At 41.9% G+C, this 17,744-nt stretch overlaps 1 protein-coding gene across 3 annotated transcripts in view; it reads left to right on the top strand.

Moving 5' to 3' along the window:
- Positions 1-2,673: 2,673 nt before the first annotated feature.
- ADCY4 (adenylate cyclase 4) overlaps positions 2,674-17,744 on the top strand; it is a 133,939-nt gene continuing 118,868 nt past the window's right edge. The window contains exon 1 of one of the 3 annotated variants that reach the window (XM_089687059.1): positions 2,674-2,814. The gene's annotated coding sequence lies outside the window, so the exon portion shown is untranslated. Of the gene's footprint in view, positions 2,815-6,601; positions 6,792-17,744 lie in introns of those variants that run through there. The other 2 variants (XM_089687060.1, XM_089687057.1) reach the window with 2 other exon arrangements.

Here is a 17,744-nt window from a genome sequence, read left to right on the forward strand (position 1 = left end):
CAAACCAGAATTAATACTTACACACTTGCACAAATTCAGGGATTTTGTAGGGTTAGATTCAGGTATATGATTAACCAAATATACCAAGCAGGTGCTAATGATCATCAAGTTCATATGTATCTTAAAACACAGTTATTAACTGAAGCAGCTGTGTATGAAGGCTTAAAAACTGGGTGAAGAACAGCCAAACTCTGTTACTAAGGTGAGGTTGTGGAAGACAGTTTCATGTCACAGATCATACACCATGGCAATATGAAGCATGGCTGAAATTAGAAGCTGATTGGTTACTATGCACAGCTGCAGTAGATTCTGTGGGCACTAGTTTTAGTAAATCCCCCATAGTGTTTTGAACCGGGGCCGGCAACCCGTTGATCGCAAGCTACCTGTTGATCGCAGGAAGCAGACAGGTAGATCACAATCAGGGCTGTGACGATGCTTCCCCTCCAGCCTCCGCCACTCTCCTTTTAATAGCAGAGCGGATTGAGAGGTAAACCAGTGCTGGGGGGCAGAAACATGGGAGCTGCTTTAGTTAACTGTGCAAGTTAACTAGCAGGTGATTGATTGCTGGGCGATCCTAATAACCAATCATCAGCTTGTGAACATGAAAAGTTAACTCTGGCAGCTCCCACCCTCCATCCAGCACTGGGCTGCCTCTCACTCTGCTTTGATGTACAGCCGGTGTAAGGTAGGAGAGGTGTACCTATACATGGCTGTGTGTTGTGCTGGGAGCAAATGTCACTACTTGTGGGGGACAGAGAACATTTCTTTGGGGCGAATGGGCACTGGATACCACTGTGGGGAGCAGAGGAAAAAGCTATGAGGGGGCAGAGGACTTTACTGTGTGTGTGGGGGGGGGTGCAAAGAACAGTGCTATGGAGGGGGGGCAGAGGACATTACTGTCGGAGGTGGGGTGATGCAGAGACACTACTGTGGGAGGAAGTGCAGAGGACACTACTATGGGGAGGCAGAGGACACTGCTATTGCTGGGGGGGGGCTTTATTGTGTGGGGGACAGAGGACACTATAGTGTGTGTGTGGAGGGGCAGATGATGCTACAGTGTGTGTGTGGGGGGCACAGGACACTACAGTGTTGGGGGGGGAGGAAACACTAGAGTGGGGGGCAGAGCACATTACTGATGGGGGGTGTAAAAGGGGACAGAGGACAACATTGAAGGGGGGGGCAGAGTGATTTGAAGCAGGGCAGAGGACACTACTGTGACACACTATATGTTCTTCATGCCATATTTTTATTGGGGCTTGATTTTTATCTACAAAGGGTGACGACGACCACTCCCTCCCCCCTTCCCAGGACCTTTGACTTCCTCCATGTTGTCTAGGTAGATCAGAACCTCTGAAAGGTTGCCTACCCTTGGTCTAGAGCCGTGTTTCTCAACCTTTTTTCAGTCAAGGCACCCTTTAAACTTATGTTTAGCTCAGTCTTGCGGCACCCCTAGACTGTCCATAATTAAAAAGGGCTCCCAATTCTAAAATGTGAAAAACTATTCTACTTGCCAAGGCACTGCTGAAGAAACCTCAAGACACCCCAGGGTGCCTGGGCACCCTGGTTGAGAAACGCTGGTCTAGAGTATTCCAGATGCTATGCATGCATATAAGGCCTGACTCATAATAAAAAAAAAAAAAGTAAACAATGAAATTGGAAGCGTTACTTGTATCAAACAATTAGGGTGTAGCTTTCATCCTCACACATGCAATGGTAAAATGAAAGAAGAGCTTCATAACTAAGCATCATGTTCTTCAATCCTGTTCATTGAGACACAATTGCTGGGGTTAGTCTAGGACGGCTATAATATATTTTATTAATTATAAGTGAAGGTCTTTTTCCTGTGCATTACAGATCATGGACAAATAAAACTTTTTTAAAAATATCAAAATACAAATCAAGAAAAATCTAGAAAGAAACCCCCCCCCCACCAAAAAAAAAATATCCTGGGTGCCATTTCTGAAAACAGTACTGACTGCTTTGTGGCTTCAAGCCAACGCCTGAAGCAAAAGGTGGTTGGGTCCATCACGCGTGAATTATATTCAGGAACCTGTCGCACAGGAAGACACCTGTGTGAGAAGCCTCAGATGAGAACTGCCATTCTGCAGCATACTAGCTTGGAGGCAGTCAAGTCTGACCTATTCGGCTTCTCTGAAAGCGACGTTGCTGGCCCAGAACTGGTATGAATCCCAGAAGTCTGGCAGCTCTTATTTTGTGACAAGTACCCTCTAACCATAATTAAATTAGACTGCCTAAATGACTCCAGTTAGTTCCCTTTAACTCACAAGTACTGTAATTATGCCTGGTGGTAAGAAATGGTTAATCGGTTAAAAACCCATGTCACCCCAGGGCCACACAGTGCTGTACTATGTTGTTTCTTGGTTCAGGCAACAGATCATAAGGAGTTAAATGTGCTTGCAGAGGCTTTAAATGATCCCAGCCTCCTCTTTGATGAAGTGGCTTTAATCTGTAGTAACCCAACACCTACAGTTCCTTATTGCCTCACTACAACAGCTGACCTTTTCAAGAATGCCTTCTGTCTTACAAAGGGTTAAAAATAGATACCAGCAAGGCTGCTATATTCTGTCTTCTTTAAAGCAGTGACTGGTTTTACCTCATTCCAAAGGCCTGTGGCTGTCAGGTGTGGGGCAGATGATGTTTCTGACACCCTCACGTAAAGTTGTCGATCGCAGGCCGCTTCTTCCCCCTCACTGTGCCCCCTTCTTCCTTACGCAGGTAAGAGCGGAGCTTTTTCGTCATCTGCTAACCTGAAACAAGAGGTGCTGACTGGTGAACCACACAACTCAATGGCAGGTAATAAAAATCAGAATGCATGAAATGTATACATGAGGAAGTGGAGACAGAAAACCGAATAGGACTGAACTTGAACTGGAGACTTCAGACAAGATGGACGATCGGGGAATAAGTTGGGGAGGGGGGGACAGGAGCAGACAGACACACATGGATGAAACCAGTTCTATGGAGAATAGACAAGTTAGCTGAAAACTGGATAGACAAGCGGAGATAAGACAGGCACGGGACACACAGAAGTGAATGGAAGAGAAAAGATAGAGAGGGTGCTGTTTTGTCATCTTCCTTTGGGCTTGTTTCCAAATGAATCTGGTAATTAAAAATCAGCACGGATAAATTGGCTTCATCTAGTGGCGTGCTGCCACAACTGTCTCTAATCAACCTCTCTCACACCTCTGTTTTCTTGTTCCTTGTCCATCTCATGCTTGTACATGTCCCTACTTGTTCAATGTCCATTCTATGCTCATACATCTCCTGGTTTTTGTCCCCATGTCTATCTCATGTTCATACATATCACAGTCCTTTTGGTCCATGTAAATGTTCCACTCCTAGCTATTCCTTTCCTGTTGTTCCTTGTCCGCTACCTGCTTCTACATGTCCCTTTCCATCTCAAGCTCATACATATCCCTGCCCATCTCAGGCTCAAATGTGGGCCTCTCTTTTTGTTCCATGTCCATTTCCTTTTCATACATTTCCCTGTCCTTTTGTCCAATATTCTTCTCATGCTCATACATTTCCCACTCCTTCTCATGTTCATACATGTCCCATTCCTTTTGGTCCATGTCCATCTCATGCTCATACACATCCCTGTCCTTTTATTCCTTGTCCACCACCTACACATACATCTCCCAGTGCTTTTGGTCAATGTCAAACATCTGCTCATACATATCCCTGCCATGTTGTTCCATGTCCATCATCTGCTCATACATGTCCCTGTCCATCTCATGCTCATACATGTCCTTGTTGTTTTGCTCCATGTCCATCTCATGCTCATACATGTCCTTGTTGTTTTGTTCCATGCTCATCTCCTGCTCATACATGTCCATCTCATGCATGTCTTAGTTCTTTTGTTCCATGTCCATCTCATACATATCCCTGTCCTTTTGCTCCATCTCATAAATGTCTCAGTTTTTTTGTTTTATGTCCATCTCATGCTCATACATGTCCATGGCCTTTTGTTCCATGTTCATCTCATACTCATTCATATCCCAGTCCTTTTGTTCCATGTTCATCTCATGCTCCTACATGTCCCAGTCCTATTGTTCCAAGTCCCTGTTCTTTTGTTCTATGTCCATTGCATGCTCATATACTGTATGTCCCAGTCCTTTTGTTCCATGTCCATCACATAAATGTCCCTGTTCTTTTGTGCTATGTCTATTTCATACTCAAACATGTCCCATTCTTTTTGTTCCATGTCCATCGCATACATGTCCCCATTCTTTTGTTCTATGACTACCTCATGCTCCTATATGTCCCAGTCCTTTTATTCCACGTCCATCACATAAATGTCCCCGTTCTATTGTTCCATTTCCATTTCATGCTCAGACATGTCCCATTCTTTTTGTTCCATGTCTACAGCATACATGTCCCAGTCTTTTTGTTCTATATCCATCTCATACGTGCCCCAGTCTTTTTGTTCCATGTCCATCTCATACGTGTCCCAGTCTTTTTGTTCTATATCCATTTCATACGTGTCCCCGTTCTTTTGCTCTATATCCATCTCATACGTGTCCCAATCTTTTTGTTCTATATCCATCTCATACGTGTCCCAATCTTTTTGTTCTATATCCATCTCATACGTGTCCCAGTCTTTTTGTTCTATATCCATCTCATACGTGTCCCAGTCTTTTTGTTCTATATCCATCTCATACGTGCCCCAGTCTTTTTGTTCCATGTCCATCTCATACGTGTCCCAGTCTTTTTGTTCTATATCCATTTCATACGTGTCCCCGTTCTTTTGCTCTATATCCATCTCATACGTGTCCCAATCTTTTTGTTCTATATCCATCTCATACGTGTCCCAATCTTTTTGTTCTATATCCATCTCATACGTGTCCCAGTCTTTTTGTTCTATATCCATCTCATACGTGTCCCAGTCTTTTTGTTCTATATCCATCTCATACGTGTCCCAGTCTTTTTGTTCTATATCCATCTCATACGTGTCCCAGTCTTTTTGTTCTATATCCATCTCATACGTGTCCCAGTCTTTTTGTTCTATATCCATCTCATACGTGTCCCAGTCTTTTTGTTCTATATTCATCTCATACGTGTCCCAGTCTTTTTGTTCTATATTCATCGCATACGTGTCCCAGTCTTTTTGTTCCATGTCCATCTAATACATGCCCCCGTTCTTTTGTTCTATATCCATCTCACTCATACTTGTCCCAGTTTTTTTGTTCCATGTCCATCTCATACATATCCCTGTCCTTTTGTTCCATCTCATAAATGTCTGAGTTCTTTTGTTTTATATTCATCTCATGCTCATACATGTATCAGTCCCTTTGTTCCATATCCATCACATAAATGTCTCCATTTGTTTATCTTATGTCCATCTCATACTCTTACATATCCCCGTCCTTTTGTTCAATGCCCATTTAATGCTCATAGTTGTCCCTATCTTTTCTGTCTAGCCTCCTTCCCACCTGTCACTTCCAATTTCTCACCTGCTCTATGGAACACTGGCTCTGCTGATATGCTATATCTCTGTCTCATCCACCACTTACCTGTCTGGGTCTATCCGCCTTCCCTCTGAGGTTTCTCTCTTGCCTCTGTCTCTTCTTTCCATGGCATCTAATTAAAATTAAATCAAATGCCCCAGATATGGAGATAATTATGGATTCCTTTTGAGGAATCTGCACAATATCACACCTTAATTACTTGCAAGCACATGACCTACCAGACTTAACTGCATTGCATCCCACAAGTGTCTTTTTAACCGTTTCCTGCCAGTTCTGCTACAGACAACACAATTGTGCTGCTTCGCTGGCATGAAACAGATCCCCGAATTGCTAATGGCATTTGATGACAAACATTGCTGGGCACTTTTATACAATGTCCCAATGCTTGTGCCAGCGGCTCACCAGCTGACACGATACTGTGTGGACACAAAACAATCTAATTATTATTTGCGTCTTTGTCTTTTACTTTGCCAATTCCCACCCGCAGACATAACTAGAACCGATACCAGAGAAGCAGACTTTGTCCTTGCAATGAGGTTAGTAAATTAGGAACAAATAGAAATCGTTATGGGAATTTGTGATGAAAAGCTGATAACATTATAGCAAGAGGAGGAAATAATTGTAGAAGGAAAATACAATTAGGGCAGAAGAGGGACTTTTTTTTTTTTTTTAAAGCAGGCAAAAGTGGACTAGCAGAGCAAAGTGCTTGGCAGGATGGAGGTATCATTCAGCGCTGGAATAGATTGTGATGTGAGACAGGAAGAAGGCGTCTGTCAGTACAGAAATAGACTGGACTTCGATATATCATGGAGGTTCTTCAGCTGGGCTCTGATTGCAGGGGGTTAGAAATCAAATAAGGTTTGTTCTTTGAAATTGACAAGCCGAAGAGGAGCAGGAAGAGTTAAGGGATACACAGGAAACCGCAGGGTGGGTCAGACATCAGACAACAAGAAACAAAGATGGAAAATACTAATAAACTCTGCTAATGACAACTAATTAGCTGTGCAAGGGAAGGGTGGGAGGGAAGAACTGACAGGGATACACCAATATTGAGGTGAGACATACTGAAAAGGATACGAGAGAAGATATCCAGAGAAATAAGAGAAGGAAAAGGGAGAAGGAGGGAGAAGGTTTGGGGTGGGACTCTGAGCTTTGAACATTCAGTCTACAGGCAACCTGGAGGCAATCTCAGAAGAGGTTAGAAGGGAATGCGTGAAACTGACTACAGCTATCTCTCTGGACGCAATGGGGAAAGGCCAAAACTAACAGGACAGGTGCTAGCAAGTCTTTCTTCATGAGAAGGTATTTGAAAAAGATGTGCTGTAATGATGCTGAGCAATTGCTGCTGTGTTTGCGGAGAAGTGAAATAATAGGATAAATGAATATCAGACTAGATCAGGAATGGGTAGACTGTGGCTCTCTATCTGGGGTGGACTGCAAGTCCCAGATGGCCATGTCGATCTAGGGGTTTAGTCTAGACTTCATTCTGGAAAGAAAAGTTGGCTTCCACTTGACAGACAAGCAAGATTAGCGAGTAAGTGGAAGTGCTGTTAAAGATTGTGATCTGAGTAGATTTTGGCAGGTGTCTCAATAGTGAGGTAAGAACATCATTAAGCAAGCTGGGATTCTGGTGCGTTCTGATTCTTTTTGTTTTCTGGAAAGAGATGTGTAGCTGGAAATTAGTAGACGCAGAACGATGGATATCATAGCATAATGTGGAAGCAGGAATCTTGATGCACTGATATCAGAACAGTCATTTGTGACAGCATACGTACTACTGGAATGTTTAACTCCATGTTCTCTGCCTGTCAGCTAAACTAAACTGCGATATTCCCAGAGGTTCAATAACATCGCTTCGTCCTCTCATAGGGTACGTCTTGAGAGATTACAAATGAGCACAGTAATATTTGAAGCAATACATTTTTATGTGCATTGTTCAGTAATGATACCTAAAAGTACCTCTGCCAGTTACAGTATTTAGGGCTCTTTCTGGTATAGAGCTACAGCTCACTGCATGCTAAAAGCTGTCGGGGCTTGCTGGAATTTGTAATTCAACATCAGCAAGGCTGTATGGGATGGCTCACAAATGTGCAGCTTGCACATGATTTTGGCATAAATGGCAAGGCTGCTTTGAATTTCTTAGCAGGGTAATTTCTGATTTTTCTTATTATAATACAGGATTTATTAAGTGCCAACAGTTAGCACAACCCTTTACAGCATGAAAGCAGACAGTACAGGTACAATACAATTCAATACAGGAGGAATCAGAGGGCCCTGCTCGTTAGAGCTTACAATCTAAACATTTTGCCGACTTATTTAAAATATTTATAATCCTCTTTTGTAATAATGTCATCTTCTGAAAGCATGCCTATCTTACTACTTTATCACCCTAATTTTCAATTTTAAATCCTGTCAAAATTTAATAAATGTGAGAGTTGTTTAAAATGAGACAAAGCAACACTGTTTTGATGCAATGCATATTGGTTGATTTACTAAAACTGGAGAGTGCAAAATCTGGTGCAGATGTGTATGGTAGCCTATCGGCTTCTAACTTCAGCTTGTTCAATTAGGCTTTGAGAATAAAACCTGGGAGGTGATTGGTTTCTATGCAGAGCTGCATCAGATTTTGCACTCTCCAGTTTTAATAAATCACCCCCATAGTGCATATAATGGAAAAACCGTGGCGCAAATGTGTGACAACAGGCTTTGCTTTCGCACTATTGCCACAGCTGTTCTTAGCGGCATATTCCTGTAAGGAATCGGCACTAAATTGTACATCAGTCACTTGTTGTGACTAAAGCATTAATTGAAACCATTTGCTGGATGCAAGGGATGTGACCAGAATGATAACTGTTCCCCAGTATTTTTTACAAAAACTGATGAATGCTTAGGTCCCTTTCACACGGGCAGTTAGATTTCAGCTTTTAGCTGCGGTTAGAGGAACTTACCACATCTAAATGCAGACAATGCACCTCTATGGCTCCATTCACACACTGCGTTTAGCAAAGTTTTCATAACATACAGTTTTATGCATTTAGGAAAAATAAAGTTGACTGCATCCAGGAGCGAAGTACTGCAGATATCTGTACATAAACAGTTAAATCGCAGTACAAATCAAAAAGAAGTAAACAGTTGCATTAGAAAAGGCAAGCATTTACTACCACAGCTAAACGCAGCCGCATGTAAAACGCAGATAAATGCAATGTACAAACGCAAGTGATCTCCGTGCCAGGAGTGTTTGGAATTTCAATATTCATTTTATTTATATATATATATATATATATATATATATATATATATATATAATTAGTACATTCACATAAGACCCTAACCCTCAATTTACAATTTATTATACAGTATTTATATAGCGCCAACAGTGTGCTCAGTGCTGTTTTAAGGTCTCTAACTCACATTCATACATACACAAACCTGTGCCAATTTTAAACAGGAGCCAATTAACCTACTAGCATGTCTTTAGAGTGTGGAAGGAAACCGGAGTACCCAGAGGAAACCCATGCAGGCACAGGGAGAACATGAAAACTCAAGGCAGGTGGTGCCATGGTTGGGATTCAAACCGACAACCCTAGTGCTGCCAGGCAGAAGTGCTAATCATTTTGCCACTTGTTGCCCATGTTTCATGTGTGCAGGTGAATTCTGGTGTCTTTTTGTTTCCTTTTACCACATTCCAGTTCAGTTCTGTGCTGGAAAAATGCAACATGTTCAACATGTAACCTGCATTTTTGGATGCATAATACAAGAACCGGAAGGCATGTGATGTGAACTAGACCTTAAGGAAAATAAAACAAAAACTAGAAAAATGACAATTGTATTCCGATTGCTCTGAGCCACATACTTTCCTGTGTTGTGACACTTCTCTCTATGGGGTAAGCAGGCTTCCAGAGTTTGCTATGTATGCAGATGCTCTAGCGACAACTAAATATATAAGATAGATGTAGGTATGAGATTTACAGCAAATGTTCTACTTTTTTCATCCCTGCTCCATTATTCATCTCCCTAATGCCACTAGGTGTACTTGTCATGCTATACCAGATTACAGCTCTTTCTACAAGTATCATCTTGTCTGTTATGCCCCCCCCCCCCCCCAAAAAAAACACAATATCATGGAGGAAAATCTTTTATTCATAGGCGTTTTTGAGTTTGGGCAAGGATTCAGGGGCCCCATGATCCCCTATTGCCCGGGGGCCCCATGAATTGTCAGTCCGCCCCCGGGTCATACCCAGAAGATCTCATCAGAGCTGATCCGATATCTCCACTTGCCCAACAAACACATTCATTATCTTGTGTATGTCAAGGAATATACTCATTCCTGTGTAGAGCATTTCTGAGATGCAAAGATTTCTGTACATCTTCATAGAAATAAACATTTTCAACACACCCAAAATCTAGTGGTGCTAGTCATCAGTAGTATAATTTACAAAAATTAATGGATCAATAACTGCACAATGTACAGGACCAATATCTGTGTTTCTATGGTTGATATTCTATCTAAATATTTCCAGGGCAGTATAGCTTTAAAACAAGCTGACTTTAAAGTGGACCTTCCCTGGAACGTCACAAAGAAAGTAAAGCCACCATGCAAAAGGTTGTGAGTAGAGGATTTGTATCGGGTGCATCAATGGAGGAGGCTGTGGACCGAGAGATGTCAGCCAGGGATGGAGACATTGGACAACAGGCACTGGGCAGCACTTCTAGGAGTTGAAGCAAACTCTACAGGTGAAACTCGAAAAATTAGAATATTGTGCAAAAGTTCATTTATTTCAGTAATGCAACTTAAAAGGTGAAACTAATATATGAGAGAGACTCATTACATGCAAAGAAAGATAGTTCAAGCCGTGATTTGTCATAATTGTGATGATTATGGCTTACAGCTCATGAAAACCCCAAATCCACAATCTCAGAAAATTAGAATATTACATGCAATCAATAAAACAAGGATTGTACATAGAACAATATTGGACCTCTGAAAAGTATAAGCATGCATATGTACTCAGTCCTTGGTTTGGGCCCCTTTTGCAGCAATTACTGCCTCAATGCGGCGTGTCATGGAAGCTATCCGCCTGTGGCTTTGCTGAGGTGTTATGGAAGACCAGGATGATTCAATAGCAGCCTTCAGCTCTTCTGCGTTGTTCGGTCTCATGTCTCTCATCTTTCCCTTGGCAATGCCCCATAGATTCTCCTATGGGGTTCAGGCCAGGTGAGTTTGCTGGCCAATCAAGCACAGTAATCCCACGGTCATTGAACCAGGTTTTGGTGCTTTTGGCAGTGTGGGCAGGTGCCAAGTCCTGCTGGAAAATGAAGTCAGCATCCCCATAAAGCTTGTCTGCAGAAGGAAGCATGAAGTGCTCCAAAATCTCCTGGTAGACGGCTGCGTTGACCCTGGACTTAATGAAGCACAGTGGACCAACACCAGCAGATGACATGGCTCCCCAAATCAACACAGACTGTGGAAACTTCACACTGGACTTCAAGCATCTTGCAGTGTGTGCCTCTCCATTCTTCCTCCATACTCTGGATCCTTGGTTTCCAAATGAGATGCAAAAGTTGTTCTCATCAGAAAAGAGGACTTTGGACCACTGAGCAACAGACCAGGTCTGCTTTTCTTTAGCCCAGGTAAGACACTTCTGACGTTGTTTGTTGTTCAGGAGCGGCTTGACAAGAGGAATACGACATTTGTAGCCCATGTCCAGGATCCGTCTGTGTGTGGTGGCTCTTGATGCACTGACTCCAGCCTCAGTCCACTCCTTGTGAAAGTCCCCAACACTTTTGAATGGCCTTTTCCTGACAATCCTCGCAAGGCTGCGGTCATCCCTGCTGCTTGTGCACTTTGGGAACATCCAACTTCTTTTGCAATTATGTTTTGAGGCTTCCCTCCTTATGGAGGGTGTCAATGATGGTTTTCTGCACAACTGTCAGGTCAGCAGTCTTTCCCATGATTGTGATTCCTACTGAACCAGACTGAGAGACCATTTAAAGGCTCAGGAACCCTTTGCAGGTGTTATGGCTTAATTAGCTGATTAGAGTGGGACACTTTGAGCCTAGAATATTGCACCTTTTCACAATATTCTAATTTTCTGAGATTGTGGATTTGGGGTTTTTATGAGCTGTTATCCATAATCGTCACAATTATGACAAATCACAGCTTGAACTATCTTGCTTTGCATGTAATGAGTCTATCTCATATATTTCAACTTTTAAGTTGCATTACTGAAATAAATGAACTTTTGCACGATATTCTAATTTTTCGAGTTTCACCTGTATATATGGAAGTGGATAGAACAGGAAGGTGCTTCTAAGTGCAGTATATCCAGAAGAATCTTTAATAATGACGGTTAGAAACACTTACAAACTCAAAGTTAAAACAGGCTAAATAAAATCATCAGAGTTCAGAGGCTCAATCCACCATGCGAGAACCTGCTGTGCCGGCCAGCAGGTGCAGGAGGAGCTGAAGATCAGATGCCCAGATAATCAGATAATCCAAGTTCCGGGATTGCTGGAACGCACCCAGTGACGTGGGTTAGGAACAGGCGTGGAAAGGTGACGTGTTTAAGAGCATGCACAGAGCTCTTTTTTCAAGACCGGTTTAAAGAAGAAGCTCTGTGCATGCTCTGAAATGCGTCACCGTTCCACGCCCATTCCTAACGCACGTCACTTCTGGTTGTGGTCTTCTGGACAGCATGCATTCCAGTGATCCCGGAACTTGTGGTGGCCATCTTGGACATCTGATCCTCAGTTCCCCTTGCAGCTGCTGGCCAGCACAGCAGGTTCTCGCATGGTGGATTGAGCCTCTGCACTTCCTCTTGGTGGCTTTTAGGAAAGGGCAGATGATTCAATCTCCCCTTACTGGAGTTTTAACCCTCCAGCCCTTGTGACACTAGATATCATCTGAGTTGAGAAAAAGCGTTTAACATGAGATTTCCCAGTAAGGTACTGAGTGAGGTAGCCTTTCCAGGATACATATGGGAGGCACTAGCTACATCTTCAGTTCCTCTAGAGACCAGGAAGTGAAATGTAGTTAAATGTAAAGGCCAAATGTCTTTTTTTTTTTTTTTTTTTCTTTCTATTGTGGGGGAGAGTTAACTTTTAACACACCTGTTCTTAATCAGTAATATAAAATATAGGGGGAGTGCCTAAACGAATTATGTTTTAGAACTCCTCCAATCAAGAATCCAAATGAGGGCCTAGTTGGCAGTAGATGATGGTTAGTTTCATCCTAGTACGACAGGATGCAAGACGGATCTGCTGTAGTCTACCATAATAAAGCATTTTTTGGCATCTTCTCTTATTTGATAAAATGGCATGGTGCAAAATCTGGTGCAGCTCTGCATAGACACTAATCCGCTTCCAGGTCAAAGCTTAAAGTGTTACTAAACCCACAATAGTAGAATCAGTCTGTATATATGCAGTAAAGCATGCTTGTTATACTTGCTGTAGAACCTAAGCGGTTGAACCTGTAAAAAGGTTGTCTGAGTCTGTCTTTTCTGATCCTACCCTTCTACTGTCCCTAATCCATCTGCTGATAGTACAGAACTCTAGGAGACACGATGCACATACTCAGTTTGGTGTGTATTGCTAGAGAGGTTTTTTTTTTTTTTCTTTGGGAAGGTGCATGTGCTCCGCACCGGACCAATCAGCACTATCCAGACAGAGGGTCAGGGGTTATACAGCCTCATAGTACAGTCAGGGGAGAATGAAAACTCCTCCTACAAGTGTTAACCAGTGCTCTGCTGGACACTGATAGAAGTCCCAAGGACTGATAGAAGTCCTCTAGAGAAAAGGTATTTAGCAGTTTATATTTACTAAAATAATTGCTTTTCCATGTTTTGTGTGTACTGTGGGAGACCAGATATAGTATATATAGTACAGGGTCCTGGGTTTAGTAACACTTTAATTGAACAAGCTGAAGTTAGAAGCTGATTGGCTACCATGCACTGGTGCACCAGATTCTGAGTGCACCAGTTTTAGTAAATCTCTATTCCCCCCCCCTTGCCTCCTGTACCACTAAGTCGCAGGCATGTAAATCTTGGCACACAAGCCTGAAACGCCTCATGTTCAGCAGACATTTAGCATGCTTCAACTGGCATATACTATGCATTTAGCTATTGCCTGCAGAGTTTAGCCCAGTAGTCTCCCAGAGCTGGCTAAAAGCCTATTGAAGTCTTGTAAATGCTTGCTAAACGTATTGGCAATGCTCCTGTAAAGATCTATAAGGAGCTCTCTCAGACTGGAGCAGAAAAGGGCTTAAAAAGGAACTCCAGGCAGGTTTTTTGTTTTTTTTTGTTTTTTTTTTTAATGTGACTTGTCACCTCTTGCCACCAACCCAAGCTGGTGAAGAACATGCTTGTTTTTCTGAGGGTAATTTAAGAGAGTACTACTTGCCCTACTCCTCAGCAGCTCAATCCTTTTCTCTACTATTCTGCAATGTGGGCTGGTGGTGTTTATGTACATTGCATGTAAACATTCATGGCACCGCTCTGTGTCATGATGATGTGACTCCTGTGCACCAAAGCTTGATCAACCAAACGGCCGACCAGTCAGAACCCGTATGGAGGACTGGGAGAAAATGGCACTGCTGCCCTGGAAGGGATCGCTTGCCAGATAAGGCTGCCATGATGTGCTAATATGCTGTGCAGACTATGACCAACTCCTGGGGGCCAACTGAGAAAAATGTATGGCAGAGGTTTAAGGTTGCAAAGGCAGCAGATGAGGTGCAGAGACACCATGGCAAAAAATGCCTTTTACCCCCGTAGCATTCAGCAGGTAGTACTGCCCTGCAACTGTGTGTAATGAACATGGTTGTATAGTGGTGGCATGGCATGTACAGGGTTAAAACGGGCAGGAAGAAGGCGACCTATTGCCTCCTTTCTGTCTGTCAAATGCCTCAGAAAAGCAATCAACTGTGGATCTTTTTCAGAGGGCAGCAAGCACCCTCGCATGTGTAAGCCTAGCCTAAAGAAGTTTGTATTGGTGCAGGAGTGCTAACAATTATGTTATCTAAAATTATTGTGATGGTCATTATTATTGCTATTATTGGTATGAAATGGCCTTTACTGACTAGTAGAACATTTCTTTCAGCACTTGTTTGCTATGATGGTGGAAGAGGTAGAAGGGGTATAGGAGGTCTTCTCTTCCCTAACTTCTGTCCATAGCACTGGTCCCTTGTAATGTACTGGCTATGATGACCGCGCTCCCACTACCTTTCATTGAGTTAGATACTTTAAGATCATTGACAATAGGGAGGGCCCCATCAAAATTTTGCTATGGGCCCCATTATCTGTAGTCGTGTCCTGCTTACGGATATTCTCTGAGCACATTTTGCTCTGTCTATAAATAGCTGTAGTTATTATTTTATCCTGCTAGACATTACAGGAATGAGAGTGTGGAAAATCCGAGTAAAACCAAAATCTACAGTTTGTTTACAGGTGTGACTGACACATAACAGAACTGCCAGTGTTCCCTGTCTATAGCTACAACAGTATCTGCTTTCATATTGTTTTTCAGATCTATTTGGGTGGCCTAGAATTAAAATTGTAACCTCCAAGAAGGTGTACCCCTCAGGGTATAGCAGCCATATGCTGTGGGGAACACTGATTGAATCAAGGGCTTCTGTATGGAAGAACTGGATATTTATGGGTTTGCAGAGGTCATTATAATGGCTTGAACATTATTTTTCTGTTTTAAAGCGGTAGTAGCTCAGCTTTTGATGTTGTACCTACAGGTAAGACTATAATAAGGCTGATCTGTAGGTACAGTGAATATTCACACTGGAAGCAGCCTATGACATCACCGGCACATGCGCTTTGAAAGGATGGCAAACCCATGAACTCTGCTGTAAACCGTGACATCACAGCTTGGCCATTCAAACCCACATGGAAGAAAAATATATTTTAAAAATATTATTCCCAAATATACTAACACATATTTGAAACACTACAATTTTTGGCCGTAATATATATGCATTATACACACACACACTGCATGTTAAATTGCGTGTTTTATATATTAATTTTTTTTTAAATATATTCTTCAGATTTTTTTTTTAACATATAAAAAAAGTAATTTTAACATTTTTCATATCTTGTAATAAAAATGCATTTCTATATATATTCTATATTATTGAAATGCATTTATATTACAAGTTATATGAAAAATATTTTTAAAAATATATGGTAAAATGACTCTTCTATATGTTAAAAATCTGAAGATTATATTTAAAAAGTTCTATATATAATGTGTGTGTGTGTGTGTGTGTGTGTGTACGGTGTATATATATGGCCAAAATTGTAGTATTTCAAATATGTGTCACTATATTTGGGTAGAATAGTTTTAAAATCTATTTTTCTTCCATGCGGGAAGGACCAGAGCCAGCAAACTCAGAAGGAAGACCGGGGATGATGGAAGCCCTATCAGCAGGCTTCTTTGTTCTAAGGTAGTTTCTCATAATGTGCACCCTAACATATTATTCCGTTGCCTCGCAGTGGTTGGTTTTTTTTTTTTGTTTGTTTTTTTAATGGAAAGCAGTGGTTTTTATTATGTCTTGTTAATGCTGAACTCCAGGCAGATACAAAATACACAAACTAATGATGCATTAATTGCCTTATAGATGTATTAAAGGCAGAGGCACAACTATGAATCATGGGGCCCCATAGCAAACTTGTGATGTGCCAACCATGGCAAACTCCCTGTAGCTGGTTGTAGTGTCAACTCTCAAAATACAGTCATTGACCTTACATGAGAACTAAAGGCAAGACTTTTTTTTTTCCCATTTTAGATAGAGCAAGGGAAGATTCTAACCCCTGTTTGTTTCTTTTTTGCCACCTGTTTCCCATTGGGGAGATTTAATGTTTGTTTAATTTCCTGTCATTCCACAAGGAATTGAGAGGAAATACTCCAAAGTGAGGGAATGTCTGGTTGGCACAGAACTAGTGTCCCCATTGGAAGATTTCCCCTCTATTCCTGTTTAGGTGACCACACACAATATGTTGTATACGTTCACATGTTGTGATAAAAGTAAATGGGACAAGTGACTCTCCCTAATAGGGATAAAGACTGAAAGGTATTCTAATCCCTCTTCTCTCTATCCAAAAAACTTTACCTTACTTAAATTATACTTTAACCCAAAGTGTGTCAAAATGAAGAAGAGGCAGCAAGAGAGCTGTCAGCATAGTTGGTACACTACGAGGGAGCAGTACTGTAGATAGAAGTTATGGTTGTAATAGCAGTAATAACCATAATGGTATTGTATGTTATGACAAAATGATGAATGACCTTACACACAACTGTATATATCTAATACAGACTTCCTTAACCGCTTGCTGACCGCCCTATAGCAGAAAAACTGCTGCAGGGCAGCAGCGGTGTGTGTGTGTGTGTGTGTGTGTGTGTGTGTGTGTGTGTGTGTGTGTGTGTATATACATACATACAATGCACTGTTCCAAATTATTACGCACAGTAAGTTTCAAAACACTTTATAGGTTGTAAAGAACTGAAAATTGTCATTTGTTGTGTTTGCAGCATATTTACTGAAATCAAAAGCTATTTCAATCAAACTTTTAACAACATTTTAACTTTTTAAACATTTTAACAGGTCATGTTACATTTTATCATAGGACCCCTTATTTCATAGCAGCTTCACAAGTCTTGCATCCATTGAACTTGTGAGTTTTTGGACAGTTTCTGCTTGAATTTGTTTGCAAGATGTCAGAATAGCCTCCTAGAGCTGCTGTTTGGATGTAAACTGCCTCCCACCCTCATAGATCTCTTGCTTGAGGATGCTCCATAGGTTCTCAATAGGATTGAGGTCAGGGGAGGATGGAGGCCACACCATGACTTTCTCTCCTTTTATCCCCATAACAGCCATTGATGCAGAGGTATTCTTTGCAGCATGAGATGGTGCATTGTCATGCATGAAGATGATTTTATTACAGAAAGCATAGTTCTTCCTTCTGTACCAGGGAAGAAAGTGGTCAGTCATAAACTCCACATACTTTGCAGAGGTCATCTTTACACCTTCGGGGCCCCTAAAGGGGCTGACCAGCTCTGTTCCCATGATTCCGGCCCAAAACATGACTCCATCACCACCTTGCTGACGTCACAGCCTTGTTGGAACAGGGTGGCCGTCCACCAACCATCCACTACTCCATCCATCTGGACCATCCAGGGATGCACAGCACTCATCTGTGAACAGGACTGTTTGAAAATTAGTCTTCATGTATTTTTCTGCCCAATGCAGCCGTT

This window comes from Staurois parvus, unplaced genomic scaffold, assembly GCF_062004578.1.
Source record: "Staurois parvus isolate SC_StPar_1 unplaced genomic scaffold, SC_StPar_1.0 ptg000415l, whole genome shotgun sequence".
NCBI classification, from domain to species: Eukaryota; Metazoa; Chordata; class Amphibia; order Anura; family Ranidae; genus Staurois; species Staurois parvus.